The 24031-nt window shown below is 34.0% G+C and overlaps 4 pseudogenes; all 4 read left to right on the plus strand.

The window, feature by feature from the left end:
- Nucleotides 1–903: 903 nt before the first annotated feature.
- Nucleotides 904–1077, plus strand: LOC146994351 (U2 spliceosomal RNA; annotated as a pseudogene).
- A 5869-nt stretch (nucleotides 1078–6946) lies between these two features.
- Nucleotides 6947–7119, plus strand: LOC146994352 (U2 spliceosomal RNA; annotated as a pseudogene).
- A 5866-nt stretch (nucleotides 7120–12985) lies between these two features.
- Nucleotides 12986–13158, plus strand: LOC146994353 (U2 spliceosomal RNA; annotated as a pseudogene).
- Nucleotides 13159–19024: 5866 nt separating this feature from the next.
- On the plus strand, nucleotides 19025–19197 carry LOC146994354 (U2 spliceosomal RNA; annotated as a pseudogene).
- Nucleotides 19198–24031: the final 4834 nt, after the last annotated feature.

Here is a 24031-nt window from a genome sequence, read left to right on the forward strand (position 1 = left end):
GAAATTTCAGTGGACTTTATATCTGTTTTTTATATATATCCGATTTGGAAAAAAGTTATCGTAGACTTATACAAATACTATTCACACATGTAGTAGTTCAGATATTTTACTTCTGCATTTTAAAAATTTTCTTCCGCACGTAATAAAAAGCGAATTGTAAATTTTATTTGCTACACGAATTTTTCAAATCTTATCGCCTTAAAATGGCGAAAACATACTGTAAACTTGATAAGTACGTTTGCTTGTTGGTCTCATTTTGATTCGAAGGTGTCTTTCTAAGGCATCTTCTTTGCAGTCATTTAGCAGAGCTTATTTGTTTACGTCGGCTTCACTCTCCTCGCAAAGCGATACCACAGACGCACTCTGTATGTATTCCAGCCTGTTTGGGCCTAATAAATCGAATACAGAATTTGTACTACGATATTTGTTTTTGCTTCATTTAGTACGAAACAACCTGTATATCTCTTGCCCAATACAGAAGTGATACTTGATATTGTGTTTGCATATTGTAACAATTTGTACTACGATATATGTTTTTGCTTCATTTAGTACGAAACAACCTGTATATCTCTAGCCCAATACAGAAGTGATACTTGATATTGTGTTTACATATTGTAATTTTGTGGCCTTCGCTAGGATGAGAGAAAAAATATTTGACCAGTAGTTAACAGTTAGAAGAAACTATGGGTAGTGTTTCTTGCAACCACTGCATGTTATCGTTTCTCGGCTTGTCGGCTAAGATCAAGTGAAGTAAATTGTTTACAGATTTTATTAATTGTTAATTGTAAATTTCTTCCGCTGAATAGTGAATTGCACGAAACAAACAATGAATCAAAATAAATCGCACTGCGTGCGTTATTGGTGAGACCGCAACGCCTACACCACTATGATGTAAAGTTGCAGTTAACATTTTTCAATAAATATCTGTTCTTATCAGTTTAAAATCTGATATGACACTTACAGAGTGTCCTGATTTTAATCTAATTTTTGAACACTCGGCTTGCGGTTAGGTATTTATACCGCCCTTGCCAAAGGTTGTCCCGTTATTGCACTGCCTCTGGGAGCGGCCTTACTAAAATTAAGAAAAGAATTTGCACGTTGCTTGTTTCCCTAAGTCCACAGCATGGCAGGAAAGAGAAGGGCAATGTTTATAATATACTACACACACAATATCATTATATCCTATCACGTAGTATCACACGTAAATATCATTTTCCGATAATACGTTCGTTATACGGAAAAGTTAGTGCGTTTCGCAAATTTATTGCATAGATATAAAAGGGTATTCAGTTTCTTGTGTCAGGTATAGTTAATTATCCAGAAGTGTAGGAAAAATCGCAGACATTTCCGAAATTTAGTGCTATTATTCAGAGTAACTTTTAAAGTATTATTCGAAAAGAATAAAGCTAATTAAATTTATTTTTTAATTTTTAGTAAAAACTAAACTACTTACATTATTAAATTTTAAAATATTTATAAACTGAGATACTCCTCACACGTGCAATCAGAGCTGTATTACGTGATATTTTAATTGACGTCCGCTTCTCCTTCATATGTTACTAAAACGTTAGCATTGAAAGATCTATAAAATTAAAAATATAAATATTTCCATTGTTTTCATTAACACTGTAGCTGGAAATTTTTGTTCAAAAATCTCAATTTGTATGCTCTGTGTTTTGGGAAAAGGGGCTATTGCATCAAATATTGGCAACACCTTATTTCTAAGCCCCGCCTACTAAGAGAAACACTGCATTCCTCATAAGATGAGTTGAATTTCTACTGAATGTCGATGGTGCGTATTTCTATTATTTATAAGATTATCGTATTTCTATTCTATATTATTTTTAAATGTTAAATATATAAGCATAATAATTCTTTTTCCTAAGTGCTTTTCGCCTATAATTATGTACTACTATTTGAAAACTGCAATGCATCATTTCAAAGATAAGCAGTTGTCACTTTTTTTAATATACATCGTTTGTCAAGATCTGCTAGTGATTTGTACACATACGTGCAGCGCAATGGTTTAAGAACACTATTTTTAAAATTCGAATTTGAAGAGGCAAGTCTAAAGTTGTTTAAGTAATGGTACGATTAAAGAAGTTCAGGTTTAAGGTAATTCTTTACGTATAAATTTGAAAGAGATACTTATAATAACATCAAGTCATTTAAATTATATAGCTAGTAACAGGTTGATTGGTTAAGAGCCTTAGCTTTTTTTATACTTTCTTATTAAAAAAAAATTATTTAGGGAATCTGCAGGAAGTATGGAAAATAATAAAATAAAGTTAAATACAAATAAAATATGACGCTTGTAATATAAACACTGATATATATTTTAAAATAAACTACATTCAACTATATTCTTTCCCGTTGGAATTTTTTTTCTGTTTTGCTTTGTCTGTTCTTTAACTACGGTTTGAACTCCAGTGTTAATGACGAACATGATCAGTCCGTTATATATGTTTCTTTGTGTATTTTACACGGAAAATACGTTCAGAAGCCTATCTGAATGTTATCCACATATTTAACATTTAATTCATTCACTTATTTTTGCATCTATAAAAATATTCGTTTTTTGAATTTTTAACAAAACTAAATTGAAATCTTCAGTTCCAGGTACACCTTCTTTTATTTCCAAGCCTCTTCTTCTGCGTACTGTGCTCTGAGGAGCAATTGTAGCTCCTAAATTTAAAATCGTTTAAATGTCAGTCGGAATTTCAAGAAGACGAATAAAATCAAATTACTAAATTTCAAATAACTTCGAATGTAATATATTCCAAATGATCAGAAAGTATATGGAGGATTAATACCTGCATTTTTAGTTACAATGATTGGTTCGCATGTTTTTCTAATATTCCTAACCTACTTATTATGCTGAATTTTTTGCACACACAATCCACATTTTATTACGGTCATTTGCTGTTCTTATATTTTCACTTAGTCGTGCAGTCATGTTACGAATTTTGTATTTAGTTTGATATTTTTAGTACAATTATAATTAAAATTTTTGAGTTTCCCCATCTATAGAGCGCGGGGTAAATTTTAACAGACAGCTGCAACGTCGGAAAAGTAAAAATATAGGAGCACGTGCTTCTAACACTGAACAAATGGATAACTCTTTAATTTCATTTGAAATGACAGAAACGTTATAGAATACTGTGTTAGCTGTAACCGTAATTCCATCCTCTTTGTTTACCGGAAATTGCGAGAAGTAAAGAAATTACTGGAAATTTTTGGCGACCGATTGAAAGCTGTAAAATACCGGAGAGAGACATCTTAGTTCAGTTGCTGAATTAGTGTTATTGCGCCTTGTTTTAGTACTGTGTGAACTGAAATATCAGATTTAGCTTTCTCTTTAGAAGCGCATTTTGTGGAGGGGGGGGGGATTTTCTATCAATTAAAAATTTTTAGTAGTTTGAAGTCTAACTACTGATTATACTGCGTGATATTGTGAACACTTGTACGAATATCTCTGATGAAAATTCCAACGTTCTGTTATATTTCTTTTGATAAGGATAATTTTTGTGAAAATTTTATCACACTTTTTGCATTCATTCTGTTACGAACCCGTACGCAAGCAACACTTTTTGGTGTCATAGGGTTATTGAATGCCAGTGACAAGACGAATGGTGAACAAATAAGGCAGTTGATGCCAAAGTTCGCTGCGTTCAAAGAAGAAATGAAAGCTGAAGAAGTTCCGTTAAAGAAGAGATGGAACCTGTTAACGTAAAAATGAAACTGGCGAAAGAAAGATGGAAGCTGTTAAAGCAGAAATGAAAGCGCGACAAAAAAAAAAAAAAAAAAAAAAAAGGATGGAAACTGATCATGAATTAGTTAAAGGGGAGAAAGTCGTTGAAGGAAAGATGGAATCTTGTCAAGAATCCGTTAAATCAGAGATAAGGGCTGCTAAAGAGGAAATGAAAAGTGAAATTACCTGCATAAGAGAAAAAACATCTGAGGCTATGGAAGTCAGAACAGACTCAATTGAAAGTAAAGGTGGACAAATTGAAGCAAAGGTTTCTTCTGTCAAAGAACAAATAGAAAAGCGAGTTTTATCCGTGAACAACAAATCGTTTACAGAGTTTCTTGTGTCAAAAAAACAAACAGAAAGAAGATTTTTCTGCCGTCCAAACGCAAATCGAACAACAAATTGATGATAGGTTTTCTGCAGGCGCCAAAGAAGTTCACGTGTTGAAGAATTTCGTAGCGACGCCAGGGAGCAATACCGATGGTTTACCCATGCCTGCTCGTTCCTCTCTGAATCTATCCAAGTATGATGAGAAGAGCTCCTCTCATATATATATAAGACACAATTTTCTATAGTGGCGGATGCGAATGCATGGGATTCACAAGTTAAGGCCTGTCGTCTCGCCTCTTCTCTAAGAGCAGACGCTGCGGATATTCATCAACCTCGTTCAGAAAACCAGAGACTAGACTTTGAAGCTCTAACCGACAGAAGTGTTTAGAAGAGTACAGCAGGCTTCAATTAAAATCGTCTCACCATAATCCCCCAGAAACACTTCAGGAACATGCCACGGATGTCGAAAAGTTCTCATCTCGCCTTTTTTTTAGAATGCCCGTCAGAAACAAGAGAAATCCTGTTCTTGCAGTACTTCATGGGCATCATCTGGGAACCTGAATTATAGAAAGCACTGCGAATGGCGGATGTCAAGGACTTAAAAAAAAAGCACTGGGGTGTACTCCATGAAATTGGAGGTGGAAATTCTCCTTTTCACCTCTCTGGAATGGGATTACATATCTTGCAATCAGAGCCGTGTTGCTGTGTATTTTTTATTACTCACTACATCTATACCATTAGATGTTCCTAAAAAGGTTAGCGATAAAAGAACTTATACATTATCAAGTAAAGTTTTTTCAGTGATTTTCTCCTGTTTCCGTACCTAAGATTTTTCAAAATCAATATCTGCATTAAAAATGGGTTATAATATCAAACTCCAGCTACAGCTTATTTCTAAGCACCACCCACTGCGAGACGCTGGCGCTGTGCATACTGTGTTTTGAATTCTTTATTGCAGAAAAAAAGTGAAAAAAAAATTAAATAGAAATAATATAGGACGTTAATAATATAAAATTGTGACACTTTAAAGTAAGCCATATTCAATTATATTCTTCCTCCTTTGCAAGGGCCCACCAGCGGCCGAGCGGTAAAGTCGCTGAACACTGGTAGTTCGGTCCGAGGTTCGAATCCCGCGAACGGGCTGGCTGCATGGGCGTTTTCGTGGTTTTCCCCATGTGTAACGTGTATACGAGCCAGTTTCCCTTAGAAAGTCCTCCACGAAGGCATACCTCCTCTTAGGCAGATAGCCCTCGAGGCTTTGCCATAATCACACACACACTTCCCCCTTTGCAAGTTTTCTCTTTCTTTCTCTTTAAATGCTATTTTTAACGGTACAAATCTCTATCATAAAACCATGTTCTGCCGAATCTTGCGTCCATAAGCGCGCAAACGCGTTCATGTATCGTCTCATTAATACAAGAAGATGCTAATAGCTAATAAAGTATTATGGCTGAACTGAAAACTGCGTCTCGATTCAGATGTTAAATATAAACAAAACATTAAGAAGTTCCGAAAATAATCGATTACGCGAGCTTTAATTAAGACTGGGTGAAATTTCAGTTGCTCAAGTAACATCTGATGTTTAATAAATGCAGGAAACGATGGTTAGTAAATTTCAAAACGGAAAAACATTAAAATAAGTATAAAAAGAATTTAATCTGAATTCTATTTCTATTAGCTTGGTTTGCACTGAAACTTATGAAATGATATAATTACATTGTTTCTTGACCACAACACCTAAAAATTGCAGTGGCTCTTATTGTATTCATATTGATATAAATTCTAAAAAAAAATTGCATTTGTTCTTAATACCTTTATATTTATTTTAACAAGCTAATAGAAATAGACACTAGATAATTTTTTTAAATATATATACATTTTTCTTTCTCTTTAGGAGGGAGGCTTGTTTTATAATTATTGTTTCTGTGTGAAATTTGAATTATGAGCAGCATAATATGGAAGGAAATTTCAGTGGACTTTATATCTGTTTTTTATATATATCCGATTTGGAAAAAAGTTATCGTAGACTTATACAAATACTATTCACACATGTAGTAGTTCAGATATTTTACTTCTGCATTTTAAAAATTTTCTTCCGCACGTAATAAAAAGCGAATTGTAAATTTTATTTGCTACACGAATTTTTCAAATCTTATCGCCTTAAAATGGCGAAAACATACTGTAAACTTGATAAGTACGTTTGCTTGTTGGTCTCATTTTGATTCGAAGGTGTCTTTCTAAGGCATCTTCTTTGCAGTCATTTAGCAGAGCTTATTTGTTTACGTCGGCTTCACTCTCCTCGCAAAGCGATACCACAGACGCACTCTGTATGTATTCCAGCCTGTTTGGGCCTAATAAATCGAATACAGAATTTGTACTACGATATTTGTTTTTGCTTCATTTAGTACGAAACAACCTGTATATCTCTTGCCCAATACAGAAGTGATACTTGATATTGTGTTTGCATATTGTAACAATTTGTACTACGATATATGTTTTTGCTTCATTTAGTACGAAACAACCTGTATATCTCTAGCCCAATACAGAAGTGATACTTGATATTGTGTTTACATATTGTAATTTTGTGGCCTTCGCTAGGATGAGAGAAAAAATATTTGACCAGTAGTTAACAGTTAGAAGAAACTATGGGTAGTGTTTCTTGCAACCACTGCATGTTATCGTTTCTCCGCTTGTCGGCTAAGATCAAGTGAAGTAAATTGTTTACAGATTTTATTAATTGTTAATTGTAAATTTCTTCCGCTGAATAGTGAATTGCACGAAACAAACAATGAATCAAAATAAATCGCACTGCGTGCGTTATTGGTGAGACCGCAACGCCTACACCACTATGATGTAAAGTTGCAGTTAACATTTTTCAATAAATATCTGTTCTTATCAGTTTAAAATCTGATATGACACTGACAGAGTGTCCTGATTTAATCTAATTATTGAACACTCGGCTTGCGGTTAGGTATTTATACCGCCCTTGCCAAAGGTTGGCCCGTTATTGCACTGCCTCTGGGAGCGGCCTTACTAAAATTAAGAAAAGAATTTGCACGTTGCTTGTTTCCCTAAGTCCACAGCATGGCAGGAAAGAGAAGGGCAATGTTTATAATATACTACACACACAATATCATTATATCCTATCACGTAGTATCACACGTAAATATCATTTTCCGATAATACGTTCGTTATACGGAAAAGTTAGTGCGTTTCGCAAATTTATTGCATAGATATAAAAGGGTATTCAGTTTCTTGTGTCAGGTATAGTTAATTATCCAGAAGTGTAGGAAAAATCGCAGACATTTCCGAAATTTAGTGCTATTATTCAGAGTAACTTTTAAAGTATTATTCGAAAAGAATAAAGCTAATTAAATTTATTTTTTAATTTTTAGTAAAAACTAAACTACTTACATTATTAAATTTTAAAATATTTATAAACTGAGATACTCCTCACACGTGCAATCAGAGCTGTATTACGTGATATTTTAATTGACGTCCGCTTCTCCTTCATATGTTACTAAAACGTTAGCATTGAAAGATCTATAAAATTAAAAATATAAATATTTCCATTGTTTTCATTAACACTGTAGCTGGAAATTTTTGTTCAAAAATCTCAATTTGTATGCTCTGTGTTTTGGGAAAAGGGGCTATTGCATCAAATATTGGCAACACCTTATTTCTAAGCCCCGCCTACTAAGAGAAACACTGCATTCCTCATAAGATGAGTTGAATTTCTACTGAATGTCGATGGTGCGTATTTCTATTATTTATAAGATTATCGTATTTCTATTCTATATTATTTTTAAATGTTAAATATATAAGCATAATAATTCTTTTTCCTAAGTGCTTTTCGCCTATAATTATGTACTACTATTTGAAAACTGCAATGCATCATTTCAAAGATAAGCAGTTGTCACTTTTTTTAATATACATCGTTTGTCAAGATCTGCTAGTGATTTGTACACATACGTGCAGCGCAATGGTTTAAGAACACTATTTTTAAAATTCGAATTTGAAGAGGCAAGTCTAAAGTTGTTTAAGTAATGGTACGATTAAAGAAGTTCAGGTTTAAGGTAATTCTTTACGTATAAATTTGAAAGAGATACTTATAATAACATCAAGTCATTTAAATTATATAGCTAGTAACAGGTTGATTGGTTAAGAGCCTTAGCTTTTTTTATACTTTCTTATTAAAAAAAAATTATTTAGGGAATCTGCAGGAAGTATGGAAAATAATAAAATAAAGTTAAATACAAATAAAATATGACGCTTGTAATATAAACACTGATATATATTTTAAAATAAACTACATTCAACTATATTCTTTCCCGTTGGAATTTTTTTTCTGTTTTGCTTTGTCTGTTCTTTAACTACGGTTTGAACTCCAGTGTTAATGACGAACATGATCAGTCCGTTATATATGTTTCTTTGTGTATTTTACACGGAAAATACGTTCAGAAGCCTATCTGAATGTTATCCACATATTTAACATTTAATTCATTCACTTATTTTTGCATCTATAAAAATATTCGTTTTTTGAATTTTTAACAAAACTAAATTGAAATCTTCAGTTCCAGGTACACCTTCTTTTATTTCCAAGCCTCTTCTTCTGCGTACTGTGCTCTGAGGAGCAATTGTAGCTCCTAAATTTAAAATCGTTTAAATGTCAGTCGGAATTTCAAGAAGACGAATAAAATCAAATTACTAAATTTCAAATAACTTCGAATGTAATATATTCCAAATGATCAGAAAGTATATGGAGGATTAATACCTGCATTTTTAGTTACAATGATTGGTTCGCATGTTTTTCTAATATTCCTAACCTACTTATTATGCTGAATTTTTTGCACACACAATCCACATTTTATTACGGTCATTTGCTGTTCTTATATTTTCACTTAGTCGTGCAGTCATGTTACGAATTTTGTATTTAGTTTGATATTTTTAGTACAATTATAATTAAAATTTTTGAGTTTCCCCATCTATAGAGCGCGGGGTAAATTTTAACAGACAGCTGCAACGTCGGAAAAGTAAAAATATAGGAGCACGTGCTTCTAACACTGAACAAATGGATAACTCTTTAATTTCATTTGAAATGACAGAAACGTTATAGAATACTGTGTTAGCTGTAACCGTAATTCCATCCTCTTTGTTTACCGGAAATTGCGAGAAGTAAAGAAATTACTGGAAATTTTTGGCGACCGATTGAAAGCTGTAAAATACCGGAGAGAGACATCTTAGTTCAGTTGCTGAATTAGTGTTATTGCGCCTTGTTTTAGTACTGTGTGAACTGAAATATCAGATTTAGCTTTCTCTTTAGAAGCGCATTTTGTGGAGGGGGGGGGATTTTCTATCAATTAAAAATTTTTAGTAGTTTGAAGTCTAACTACTGATTATACTGCGTGATATTGTGAACACTTGTACGAATATCTCTGATGAAAATTCCAACGTTCTGTTATATTTCTTTTGATAAGGATAATTTTTGTGAAAATTTTATCACACTTTTTGCATTCATTCTGTTACGAACCCGTACGCAAGCAACACTTTTTGGTGTCATAGGGTTATTGAATGCCAGTGACAAGACGAATGGTGAACAAATAAGGCAGTTGATGCCAAAGTTCGCTGCGTTCAAAGAAGAAATGAAAGCTGAAGAAGTTCCGTTAAAGAAGAGATGGAACCTGTTAACGTAAAAATGAAACTGGCGAAAGAAAGATGGAAGCTGTTAAAGCAGAAATGAAAGCGCGACAAAAAAAAAAAAAAAAAAAAAAGGATGGAAACTGATCATGAATTAGTTAAAGGGGAGAAAGTCGTTGAAGGAAAGATGGAATCTTGTCAAGAATCCGTTAAATCAGAGATAAGGGCTGCTAAAGAGGAAATGAAAAGTGAAATTACCTGCATAAGAGAAAACACATCTGAGGCTATGGAAGTCAGAACAGACTCAATTGAAAGTAAAGGTGGACAAATTGAAGCAAAGGTTTCTTCTGTCAAAGAACAAATAGAAAAGCGAGTTTTATCCGTGAACAACAAATCGTTTACAGAGTTTCTTGTGTCAAAAAAACAAACAGAAAGAAGATTTTTCTGCCGTCCAAACGCAAATCGAACAACAAATTGATGATAGGTTTTCTGCAGGCGCCAAAGAAGTTCACGTGTTGAAGAATTTCGTAGCGACGCCAGGGAGCAATACCGATGGTTTACCCATGCCTGCTCGTTCCTCTCTGAATCTATCCAAGTATGATGAGAAGAGCTCCTCTCATATATATATAAGACACAATTTTCTATAGTGGCGGATGCGAATGCATGGGATTCACAAGTTAAGGCCTGTCGTCTCGCCTCTTCTCTAAGAGCAGACGCTGCGGATATTCATCAACCTCGTTCAGAAAACCAGAGACTAGACTTTGAAGCTCTAACCGACAGAAGTGTTTAGAAGAGTACAGCAGGCTTCAATTAAAATCGTCTCACCATAATCCCCCAGAAACACTTCAGGAACATGCCACGGATGTCGAAAAGTTCTCATCTCGCCTTTTTTTTAGAATGCCCGTCAGAAACAAGAGAAATCCTGTTCTTGCAGTACTTCATGGGCATCATCTGGGAACCTGAATTATAGAAAGCACTGCGAATGGCGGATGTCAAGGACTTAAAAAAAAAGCACTGGGGTGTACTCCATGAAATTGGAGGTGGAAATTCTCCTTTTCACCTCTCTGGAATGGGATTACATATCTTGCAATCAGAGCCGTGTTGCTGTGTATTTTTTATTACTCACTACATCTATACCATTAGATGTTCCTAAAAAGGTTAGCGATAAAAGAACTTATACATTATCAAGTAAAGTTTTTTCAGTGATTTTCTCCTGTTTCCGTACCTAAGATTTTTCAAAATCAATATCTGCATTAAAAATGGGTTATAATATCAAACTCCAGCTACAGCTTATTTCTAAGCACCACCCACTGCGAGACGCTGGCGCTGTGCATACTGTGTTTTGAATTCTTTATTGCAGAAAAAAAGTGAAAAAAAAATTAAATAGAAATAATATAGGACGTTAATAATATAAAATTGTGACACTTTAAAGTAAGCCATATTCAATTATATTCTTCCTCCTTTGCAAGGGCCCACCAGCGGCCGAGCGGTAAAGTCGCTGAACACTGGTAGTTCGGTCCGAGGTTCGAATCCCGCGAACGGGCTGGCTGCATGGGCGTTTTCGTGGTTTTCCCCATGTGTAACGTGTATACGAGCCAGTTTCCCTTAGAAAGTCCTCCACGAAGGCATACCTCCTCTTAGGCAGATAGCCCTCGAGGCTTTGCCATAATCACACACACACTTCCCCCTTTGCAAGTTTTCTCTTTCTTTCTCTTTAAATGCTATTTTTAACGGTACAAATCTCTATCATAAAACCATGTTCTGCCGAATCTTGCGTCCATAAGCGCGCAAACGCGTTCATGTATCGTCTCATTAATACAAGAAGATGCTAATAGCTAATAAAGTATTATGGCTGAACTGAAAACTGCGTCTCGATTCAGATGTTAAATATAAACAAAACATTAAGAAGTTCCGAAAATAATCGATTACGCGAGCTTTAATTAAGACTGGGTGAAATTTCAGTTGCTCAAGTAACATCTGATGTTTAATAAATGCAGGAAACGATGGTTAGTAAATTTCAAAACGGAAAAACATTAAAATAAGTATAAAAAGAATTTAATCTGAATTCTATTTCTATTAGCTTGGTTTGCACTGAAACTTATGAAATGATATAATTACATTGTTTCTTGACCACAACACCTAAAAATTGCAGTGGCTCTTATTGTATTCATATTGATATAAATTCTAAAAAAAAATTGCATTTGTTCTTAATACCTTTATATTTATTTTAACAAGCTAATAGAAATAGACACTAGATAATTTTTTTAAATATATATACATTTTTCTTTCTCTTTAGGAGGGAGGCTTGTTTTATAATTATTGTTTCTGTGTGAAATTTGAATTATGAGCAGCATAATATGGAAGGAAATTTCAGTGGACTTTATATCTGTTTTTTATATATATCCGATTTGGAAAAAAGTTATCGTAGACTTATACAAATACTATTCACACATGTAGTAGTTCAGATATTTTACTTCTGCATTTTAAAAATTTTCTTCCGCACGTAATAAAAAGCGAATTGTAAATTTTATTTGCTACACGAATTTTTCAAATCTTATCGCCTTAAAATGGCGAAAACATACTGTAAACTTGATAAGTACGTTTGCTTGTTGGTCTCATTTTGATTCGAAGGTGTCTTTCTAAGGCATCTTCTTTGCAGTCATTTAGCAGAGCTTATTTGTTTACGTCGGCTTCACTCTCCTCGCAAAGCGATACCACAGACGCACTCTGTATGTATTCCAGCCTGTTTGGGCCTAATAAATCGAATACAGAATTTGTACTACGATATTTGTTTTTGCTTCATTTAGTACGAAACAACCTGTATATCTCTTGCCCAATACAGAAGTGATACTTGATATTGTGTTTGCATATTGTAACAATTTGTACTACGATATATGTTTTTGCTTCATTTAGTACGAAACAACCTGTATATCTCTAGCCCAATACAGAAGTGATACTTGATATTGTGTTTACATATTGTAATTTTGTGGCCTTCGCTAGGATGAGAGAAAAAATATTTGACCAGTAGTTAACAGTTAGAAGAAACTATGGGTAGTGTTTCTTGCAACCACTGCATGTTATCGTTTCTCCGCTTGTCGGCTAAGATCAAGTGAAGTAAATTGTTTACAGATTTTATTAATTGTTAATTGTAAATTTCTTCCGCTGAATAGTGAATTGCACGAAACAAACAATGAATCAAAATAAATCGCACTGCGTGCGTTATTGGTGAGACCGCAACGCCTACACCACTATGATGTAAAGTTGCAGTTAACATTTTTCAATAAATATCTGTTCTTATCAGTTTAAAATCTGATATGACACTGACAGAGTGTCCTGATTTAATCTAATTATTGAACACTCGGCTTGCGGTTAGGTATTTATACCGCCCTTGCCAAAGGTTGGCCCGTTATTGCACTGCCTCTGGGAGCGGCCTTACTAAAATTAAGAAAAGAATTTGCACGTTGCTTGTTTCCCTAAGTCCACAGCATGGCAGGAAAGAGAAGGGCAATGTTTATAATATACTACACACACAATATCATTATATCCTATCACGTAGTATCACACGTAAATATCATTTTCCGATAATACGTTCGTTATACGGAAAAGTTAGTGCGTTTCGCAAATTTATTGCATAGATATAAAAGGGTATTCAGTTTCTTGTGTCAGGTATAGTTAATTATCCAGAAGTGTAGGAAAAATCGCAGACATTTCCGAAATTTAGTGCTATTATTCAGAGTAACTTTTAAAGTATTATTCGAAAAGAATAAAGCTAATTAAATTTATTTTTTAATTTTTAGTAAAAACTAAACTACTTACATTATTAAATTTTAAAATATTTATAAACTGAGATACTCCTCACACGTGCAATCAGAGCTGTATTACGTGATATTTTAATTGACGTCCGCTTCTCCTTCATATGTTACTAAAACGTTAGCATTGAAAGATCTATAAAATTAAAAATATAAATATTTCCATTGTTTTCATTAACACTGTAGCTGGAAATTTTTGTTCAAAAATCTCAATTTGTATGCTCTGTGTTTTGGGAAAAGGGGCTATTGCATCAAATATTGGCAACACCTTATTTCTAAGCCCCGCCTACTAAGAGAAACACTGCATTCCTCATAAGATGAGTTGAATTTCTACTGAATGTCGATGGTGCGTATTTCTATTATTTATAAGATTATCGTATTTCTATTCTATATTATTTTTAAATGTTAAATATATAAGCATAATAATTCTTTTTCCTAAGTGCTTTTCGCCTATAATTATGTACTACTATTTGAAAACTGCAATGCATCATTTCAAAGATAAGCAGTTGTCACTTTTTTTAATATACATCGTTTGTCAAGATCTGCTAGTGATTTGTACACATACGTGCAGCGCAATGGTTTAAGAACACTATTTTTAAAATTCGAATTTGAAGAGGCAAGTCTAAAGTTGTTTAAGTAATGGTACGATTAAAGAAGTTCAGGTTTAAGGTAATTCTTTACGTATAAATTTGAAAGAGATACTTATAATAACATCAAGTCATTTAAATTATATAGCTAGTAACAGGTTGATTGGTTAAGAGCCTTAGCTTTTTTTATACTTTCTTATTAAAAAAAAATTATTTAGGGAATCTGCAGGAAGTATGGAAAATAATAAAATAAAGTTAAATACAAATAAAATATGACGCTTGTAATATAAACACTGATATATATTTTAAAATAAACTACATTCAACTATATTCTTTCCCGTTGGAATTTTTTTTCTGTTTTGCTTTGTCTGTTCTTTAACTACGGTTTGAACTCCAGTGTTAATGACGAACATGATCAGTCCGTTATATATGTTTCTTTGTGTATTTTACACGGAAAATACGTTCAGAAGCCTATCTGAATGTTATCCACATATTTAACATTTAATTCATTCACTTATTTTTGCATCTATAAAAATATTCGTTTTTTGAATTTTTAACAAAACTAAATTGAAATCTTCAGTTCCAGGTACACCTTCTTTTATTTCCAAGCCTCTTCTTCTGCGTACTGTGCTCTGAGGAGCAATTGTAGCTCCTAAATTTAAAATCGTTTAAATGTCAGTCGGAATTTCAAGAAGACGAATAAAATCAAATTACTAAATTTCAAATAACTTCGAATGTAATATATTCCAAATGATCAGAAAGTATATGGAGGATTAATACCTGCATTTTTAGTTACAATGATTGGTTCGCATGTTTTTCTAATATTCCTAACCTACTTATTATGCTGAATTTTTTGCACACACAATCCACATTTTATTACGGTCATTTGCTGTTCTTATATTTTCACTTAGTCGTGCAGTCATGTTACGAATTTTGTATTTAGTTTGATATTTTTAGTACAATTATAATTAAAATTTTTGAGTTTCCCCATCTATAGAGCGCGGGGTAAATTTTAACAGACAGCTGCAACGTCGGAAAAGTAAAAATATAGGAGCACGTGCTTCTAACACTGAACAAATGGATAACTCTTTAATTTCATTTGAAATGACAGAAACGTTATAGAATACTGTGTTAGCTGTAACCGTAATTCCATCCTCTTTGTTTACCGGAAATTGCGAGAAGTAAAGAAATTACTGGAAATTTTTGGCGACCGATTGAAAGCTGTAAAATACCGGAGAGAGACATCTTAGTTCAGTTGCTGAATTAGTGTTATTGCGCCTTGTTTTAGTACTGTGTGAACTGAAATATCAGATTTAGCTTTCTCTTTAGAAGCGCATTTTGTGGAGGGGGGGGGATTTTCTATCAATTAAAAATTTTTAGTAGTTTGAAGTCTAACTACTGATTATACTGCGTGATATTGTGAACACTTGTACGAATATCTCTGATGAAAATTCCAACGTTCTGTTATATTTCTTTTGATAAGGATAATTTTTGTGAAAATTTTATCACACTTTTTGCATTCATTCTGTTACGAACCCGTACGCAAGCAACACTTTTTGGTGTCATAGGGTTATTGAATGCCAGTGACAAGACGAATGGTGAACAAATAAGGCAGTTGATGCCAAAGTTCGCTGCGTTCAAAGAAGAAATGAAAGCTGAAGAAGTTCCGTTAAAGAAGAGATGGAACCTGTTAACGTAAAAATGAAACTGGCGAAAGAAAGATGGAAGCTGTTAAAGCAGAAATGAAAGCGCGACAAAAAAAAAAAAAAAAAAAAAAGGATGGAAACTGATCATGAATTAGTTAAAGGGGAGAAAGTCGTTGAAGGAAAGATGGAATCTTGTCAAGAATCCGTTAAATCAGAGATAAGGGCTGCTAAAGAGGAAATGAAAAGTGAAATTACCTGCATAAGAGAAAACACATCTGAGGCTATGGAAGTCAGAACAGACTCAATTGAAAGTAAAGGTGGACAAATTGAAGCAAAGGTTTCTTCTGTCAAAGAACAAATAGAAAAGCGAGTTTTATCCGTGAACAACAAATCGTTTACAGAGTTTCTTGTGTCAAAAAAACAAACAGAAAGAAGATTTTTCTGCCGTCCAAACGCAAATCGAACAACAAATTGATGATAGGTTTTCTGCAGGCGCCAAAGAAGTTCACGTGTTGAAGAATTTCGTAGCGACGCCAGGGAGCAATACCGATGGTTTACCCATGCCTGCTCGTTCCTCTCTGAATCTATCCAAGTATGATGAGAAGAGCTCCTCTCATATATATATAAGACACAATTTTCTATAGTGGCGGATGCGAATGCATGGGATTCACAAGTTAAGGCCTGTCGTCTCGCCTCTTCTCTAAGAGCAGACGCTGCGGATATTCATCAACCTCGTTCAGAAAACCAGAGACTAGACTTTGAAGCTCTAACCGACAGAAGTGTTTAGAAGAGTACAGCAGGCTTCAATTAAAATCGTCTCACCATAATCCCCCAGAAACACTTCAGGAACATGCCACGGATGTCGAAAAGTTCTCATCTCGCCTTTTTTTTAGAATGCCCGTCAGAAACAAGAGAAATCCTGTTCTTGCAGTACTTCATGGGCATCATCTGGGAACCTGAATTATAGAAAGCACTGCGAATGGCGGATGTCAAGGACTTAAAAAAAAAGCACTGGGGTGTACTCCATGAAATTGGAGGTGGAAATTCTCCTTTTCACCTCTCTGGAATGGGATTACATATCTTGCAATCAGAGCCGTGTTGCTGTGTATTTTTTATTACTCACTACATCTATACCATTAGATGTTCCTAAAAAGGTTAGCGATAAAAGAACTTATACATTATCAAGTAAAGTTTTTTCAGTGATTTTCTCCTGTTTCCGTACCTAAGATTTTTCAAAATCAATATCTGCATTAAAAATGGGTTATAATATCAAACTCCAGCTACAGCTTATTTCTAAGCACCACCCACTGCGAGACGCTGGCGCTGTGCATACTGTGTTTTGAATTCTTTATTGCAGAAAAAAAGTGAAAAAAAAATTAAATAGAAATAATATAGGACGTTAATAATATAAAATTGTGACACTTTAAAGTAAGCCATATTCAATTATATTCTTCCTCCTTTGCAAGGGCCCACCAGCGGCCGAGCGGTAAAGTCGCTGAACACTGGTAGTTCGGTCCGAGGTTCGAATCCCGCGAACGGGCTGGCTGCATGGGCGTTTTCGTGGTTTTCCCCATGTGTAACGTGTATACGAGCCAGTTTCCCTTAGAAAGTCCTCCACGAAGGCATACCTCCTCTTAGGCAGATAGCCCTCGAGGCTTTGCCATAATCACACACACACTTCCCCCTTTGCAAGTTTTCTCTTTCTTTCTCTTTAAATGCTATTTTTAACGGTACAAATCTCTATCATAAAACCATGTTCTGCCGAATCTTGCGTCCATAAGCGCGCAAACGCGTTCATGTATCGTCTCATTAATACAAGAAGATGCTAATAGCTAATAAAGTATTATGGCTGAACTGAAAACTGCGTCTCGATTCAGATGTTAAATATAAACAAAACATTAAGAAGTTCCGAAAATAATCGATTACGCGAGCTTTAATTAAGACTGGGTGAAATTTCAGTTGCTCAAGTAACATCTGATGTTTAATAAATGCAGGAAACGATGGTTAGTAAATTTCAAAACGGAAAAACATTAAAATAAGTATAAAAAGAATTTAATCTGAATTCTATTTCTATTAGCTTGGTTTGCACTGAAACTTATGAAATGATATAATTACATTGTTTCTTGACCACAACACCTAAAAATTGCAGTGGCTCTTATTGTATTCATATTGATATAAATTCTAAAAAAAAATTGCATTTGTTCTTAATACCTTTATATTTATTTTAACAAGCTAATAGAAATAGACACTAGATAATTTTTTTAAATATATATACATTTTTCTTTCTCTTTAGGAGGGAGGCTTGTTTTATAATTATTGTTTCTGTGTGAAATTTGAATTATGAGCAGCATAATATGGAAGGAAATTTCAGTGGACTTTATATCTGTTTTTTATATATATCCGATTTGGAAAAAAGTTATCGTAGACTTATACAAATACTATTCACACATGTAGTAGTTCAGATATTTTACTTCTGCATTTTAAAAATTTTCTTCCGCACGTAATAAAAAGCGAATTGTAAATTTTATTTGCTACACGAATTTTTCAAATCTTATCGCCTTAAAATGGCGAAAACATACTGTAAACTTGATAAGTACGTTTGCTTGTTGGTCTCATTTTGATTCGAAGGTGTCTTTCTAAGGCATCTTCTTTGCAGTCATTTAGCAGAGCTTATTTGTTTACGTCGGCTTCACTCTCCTCGCAAAGCGATACCACAGACGCACTCTGTATGTATTCCAGCCTGTTTGGGCCTAATAAATCGAATACAGAATTTGTACTACGATATTTGTTTTTGCTTCATTTAGTACGAAACAACCTGTATATCTCTTGCCCAATACAGAAGTGATACTTGATATTGTGTTTGCATATTGTAACAATTTGTACTACGATATATGTTTTTGCTTCATTTAGTACGAAACAACCTGTATATCTCTAGCCCAATACAGAAGTGATACTTGATATTGTGTTTACATATTGTAATTTTGTGGCCTTCGCTAGGATGAGAGAAAAAATATTTGACCAGTAGTTAACAGTTAGAAGAAACTATGGGTAGTGTTTCTTGCAACCACTGCATGTTATCGTTTCTCCGCTTGTCGGCTAAGATCAAGTGAAGTAAATTGTTTACAGATTTTATTAATTGTTAATTGTAAATTTCTTCCGCTGAATAGTGAATTGCACGAAACAAACAATGAATCAAAATAAATCGCACTGCGTGCGTTATTGGTGAGACCGCAACGCCTACACCACTATGATGTAAAGTTGCAGTTAACATTTTTCAATAAATATCTGTTCTTATCAGTTTAAAATCTGATATGACACTGACAGAGTGTCCTGATTTAATCTAATTATTGAACACTCGGCTTGCGGTTAGGTATTTATACCGCCCTTGCCAAAGGTTGGCCCGTTATTGCACTGCCTCTGGGAGCGGCCTTACTAAAATTAAGAAAAGAATTTGCACGTTGCTTGTTTCCCTAAGTCCACAGCATGGCAGGAAAGAGAATGGCAATGTTTATAATATACTACACACACAAAATCATTATATCCTATCACGTAGTATCACACGTAAATATCATTTTCCGATAATACGTTCGTTATACGGAAAAGTTAGTGCGTTTCGCAAATTTATTGCATAGATATAAAAGGGTATTCAGTTTCTTGTGTCAGGTATAGTTAATTATCCAGAAGTGTAGGAAAAATCGCAGACATTTCCGAAATTTAGTGCTATTATTCAGAGTAACTTTTAAAGTATTATTCGAAAAGAATAAAGCTAATTAAATTTATTTTTTAATTTTTAGTAAAGAACTAAACTACTTACATTATTAAATTTTAAAATATTTATAAACTGAGATACTCCTCACACGTGCAATCAGAGCTGTATTACGTGATATTTTAATTGACGTCCGCTTCTCCTTCATATGTTACTAAAACGTTAGCATTGAAAGATCTATAAAATTTAAAATATAAATATTTCCATTGTTTTCATTAACATTGTAGCTGGAAATTTTTGTTCAAAAATCTCAATTTGTATGCTCTGTGTTTTGGGAAAAGGGGCCATTGCATCAAACATTGGCAACACCTTATTTCTAAGCCCCGCCTACTAAGAGAAACACTGCATTCCTCATAAGATGAGTTGAATTTCTACTGAATGTCGATGGTGCGTATTTCTATTATTTATCCGATTATCGTATTTCTATTCTAGTATTATTTTTAAATGTTAAATATATAAGCATAATAATTCTTTTTCCTAAGTGCTTTTCGCCTATCATTATGTATTACTATTTGAAAACTGCAATGCATCATTTCAAAGATAAGCAGTGGTCACTTTTTTTAATATACATCGTTTCTCAAGATCTGCTAGTGATTTATACACATACGTGCAGCCCAATGGTTTAAGAACACTACTTTTAAAATTCGAATTTGAAGAGGCAAGTCTAAAGTTGTTTAAGTAATGGTACGATTAAAGAAGTTCAGGTTTAGGGTAATTCTTTACGTATAAATTTGAAAGAGATACTTACAATAACATCAAGTCATTTAAATTATATAGCTAGTAACAGGTTGATTGGTTAAGAGCCTTAGCTTTTTTTATACTTTCTTATTAAAAAAAAATTATTTAGGAAATCTGCAGGAAGTATGGAAAATAATAAAATAAAGTTAAATACAAATAAAATATGATGCTTGTAATATGAACGCTGACACTTTAAAATAAACTACATTCAACCATATTCTTTCCCGTTGGAAATTTTTTCTGTTTTGCTTTGTCTGTTCTTTAGTTACGGTTTGAACTCCAATGTTAATGACGAGCATGATCAGTCCGTTATATATGTTTCTTTGTGTATTTTACACGGAAAATACGTTCAGAAGCCTATCTGAATGTTATCCACATATTTAACATTTAATTCATTCACTTATTTTTGCATCTATAAAAATATTCGTTTTTTGAATTTTTAACAAAACTAAATTGAAATCTTCGGTTCCAGGTACACCTTCTTTTATTTCCAAGCCTCTTCTTCTGCGTACTGTGCTCTGAGGAGCAATTGTAGCTCCTAAATTTAAAATCGTTTAAATGTCAGTCGGAATTTCAAGAAGACGAATAAAATCAAATTACTAAATTTCAAATAACTTCGAATGTAATATATTCCAAATGATCAGAAAGTAAATGGAGGATTAATACCTGCATTTTTAGTTACAATGATTGGTTCGCATGTTTTTCTAATATCCCTAACTTACTTATTATGCTGAATTTTTTGCACACACAATCCACATTTTATTACGGTCATTTGCTGTTCTTATATTTTCACTTAGTCGTGCAGTCATGTTACGAATTTTGTATTTAGTTTGATATTTTTAGTAGAATTATAATTAAATTTTTTGAATTTCCCCATATATACAGCGCGGGGTAAATTTTAACAGACAGCTGCAACGTCGGAAAAGTAAAAATATAGGAGCACGTGCTTTTAACACTGAACAAATGGATAACTCTTTAATTTCAATTGAAATGCCAGAAACGTAATAGAATACTGTGTTAGCTGTAACCGTAATTCCATCCTCTTTGTTTACCGGAAATTGCGAGAAGTAAAGAAATTACTGGAAATTTTTGGCGACCGATTGAAAGCTGTAAAATACCGGAGAGAGACATCTTAGTTCAGTTGCTGAATTAGTGTTATTGCGCCTTGTTTTAGTACTGTGTGAACTGAGATATCAGATTTAGCTTTCTCTTTAGAAGCGCATTTTGTGTGGGGGGGGGGACTTTTCTATCCATTAAAAATTTTTAGTAGTTTGAAGTCTAACTACTGATTATACTGCGTGATATTGTGAACACTTGTACGAATATCTCTGATGAAAATTCCAACGTTCTGTTATATTTCTTTTGATAAGGATAATTTTTGTGAAAATTTTATCACACTTTTTGCATTCATTCTGTTACGAACCCGTACGCAAGCAACACTTTTTGGTGTCATAGGGTTATTGAATGCCAGTGACAAGACGAATGGTGAACAAATAAGGCAGTTGATGCTAAAGTTCGCTGCGTTCAAAGAAGAAATGAAAGGTGAAGAAGTTCCGTTAAAGAAGAGATGGAACCTGTTAAAGTAAAAATGAAACTGGGGAAAGAAAGATGGAAGCTGTTAAAGCAGAAATGAAAGCGCGACAAAAAAAAAAAAAAAAAAAAAAAAAAAAAAAAAAAAAAAAAGGATGGAAACTGATCATGAATTAGTTAAAGGGGAGAAAGTCGTTGAAGGAAAGATGGAATCTTGTCAAGAATCCGTTAAATCAGAGATAAGGGCTGCTAAAGAGGAAATGAAAAGTGAAATTACCTGCATAAGAGAAAACACATCTGAGGCTATGGAAGTCAGAACAGACTCAATTGAAAGTAAAGGTGGACAAATTGAAGCAAAGGTTTCTTCTGTCAAAGAACAAATAGAAAAGCGAGTTTTATCCGTGAACAACAAATCGTTTACAGAGTTTCTTGTGTCAAAAAAACAAACAGAAAGAAGATTTTTCTGCCGTCCAAACGCAAATCGAACAACAAATTGATGATAGGTTTTCTGCAGGCGCCAAAGAAGTTCACGTGTTGAAGAATTTCGTAGCGACGCCAGGGAGCAATACTGATGGTTTACCCATGTCTGCTCGTTCCTCTCTGAATCTATCCAAGTATGATGAGAAGAGCTCCTCTCATATATATATAAGACACAATTTTCTATAGTGGCGGATGCGAATGCATGGGATTCACAAGTTAAGGCCTGTCGTCTCGCCTCTTCTCTAAGAGCAGACGCTGCGGATATTCATCAACCTCGTTCAGAAAACCAGAGACTAGACTTTGAAGCTCTAACCGACAGAAGTGTTTAGAAGAGTACAGCAGGCTTCAATTAAAATCGTCTCACCATAATCCCCCAGAAACACTTCAGGAACATGCCACGGATGTCGAAAAGTTCTGATCTCGCCTTTTTTTTAGAATGCCCGTCAGAAACAAGAGAAATCCTGTTCTTGCAGTACTTCATGGACATCATCTGGGAACCTGAATTATAGAAAGCACTGCGAATGGCGGATGTCAAGGACTTAAAAAAAAGCACTGGGGTGTACTCCATGAAATTGGAGGTGGAAATTCTCCTTTTCACCTCTCTGGAATGGGATTACATATCTTGCAATCAGAGCCGTGTTGCTGTGTATTTTTTATTACTCACTACATCTATACCATTAGATGTTCCTAAAAAGGTTAGCGATAAAAGAACTTATACATTATCAAGTAAAGTTTTTTCAGTGATTTTCTCCTGTTTCCGTACCTAAGATTTTTCAAAATCAATATCTGCATTAAAAATGGGTTATAATATCAAACTCCAGCTACAGCTTATTTCTAAGCACCACCCACTGCGAGACGCTGGCGCTGTGCATACAGTGTTTTGAATTCTTTATTGCAGAAAAAAAGTGAAAAAAAAAATTAAATAGAAATAATATAGGACGTTAATAATATAAAATTGTGACACTTTAAAGTAAGCCATATTCAATTATATTCTTCCTCCTTTGCAAGGGCCCAACAGCGACCGAGCGGTAAAGTCGCTGAACACTGGTAGTTCGGTCCGAGGTTCGAATCCCGCGAACGGGCTGGCTGCATGGGCGTTTTCGTAGTTTTCCCCATGTGTAACGTGCATACGAGCCAGTTTCCCTTAGAAAGTCCTCCACGAAGGCATACCTCCTCTTAGGCAGATAGGCCTCGAGGCTTTGCCATAATCACACACACACTTCCTCGTTTGCAAGTTTTCTCTTTCTTTCTCTTTAAATGCTATTTTTAACGGTACAAATCTCTATCATAAAACCATGTTCTGCCGAATCTTGCGTCCATAAGCGCGCAAACGCGTTCATGTATCGTCTCATTAATACAAGAAGATGCTAATAGCTAATAAAGTATTATGGCTGAACTGAAAACTGCGTCTCGATTCAGATGTTAAATATAAACAAAACATTAAGAAGTTCCGAAAATAATCGATTACGCGAGCTTTAATTAAGACTGGGTGAAATTTCAGTTGTTCAAGTAACATCTGATGTTTAATAAATGCAGGAAACGATGGTTAGTAAATTTCAAAACGGAAAAACATTAAAATAAGTATAAAAAGAATTTACTCTGAATTCTATTTCTATTAGCTTGGTTTGCACTGAAACTTATGAAATGATATAATTACGTTGTTTCTTGACCACAACACCTAAAAATTGCAGAGGCTCTTATTATATTCGTATTGATATAAATTCTAAAAAAAATTGCATTTGTTCTTAATATCTTTA

The sequence above is a fragment of the Stegodyphus dumicola genome, chromosome 11, assembly GCF_044657685.1.
Source record: "Stegodyphus dumicola isolate Sdum_Otavi_A_Nest chromosome 11, ASM4465768v1".
NCBI classification, from domain to species: Eukaryota; Metazoa; Arthropoda; class Arachnida; order Araneae; family Eresidae; genus Stegodyphus; species Stegodyphus dumicola.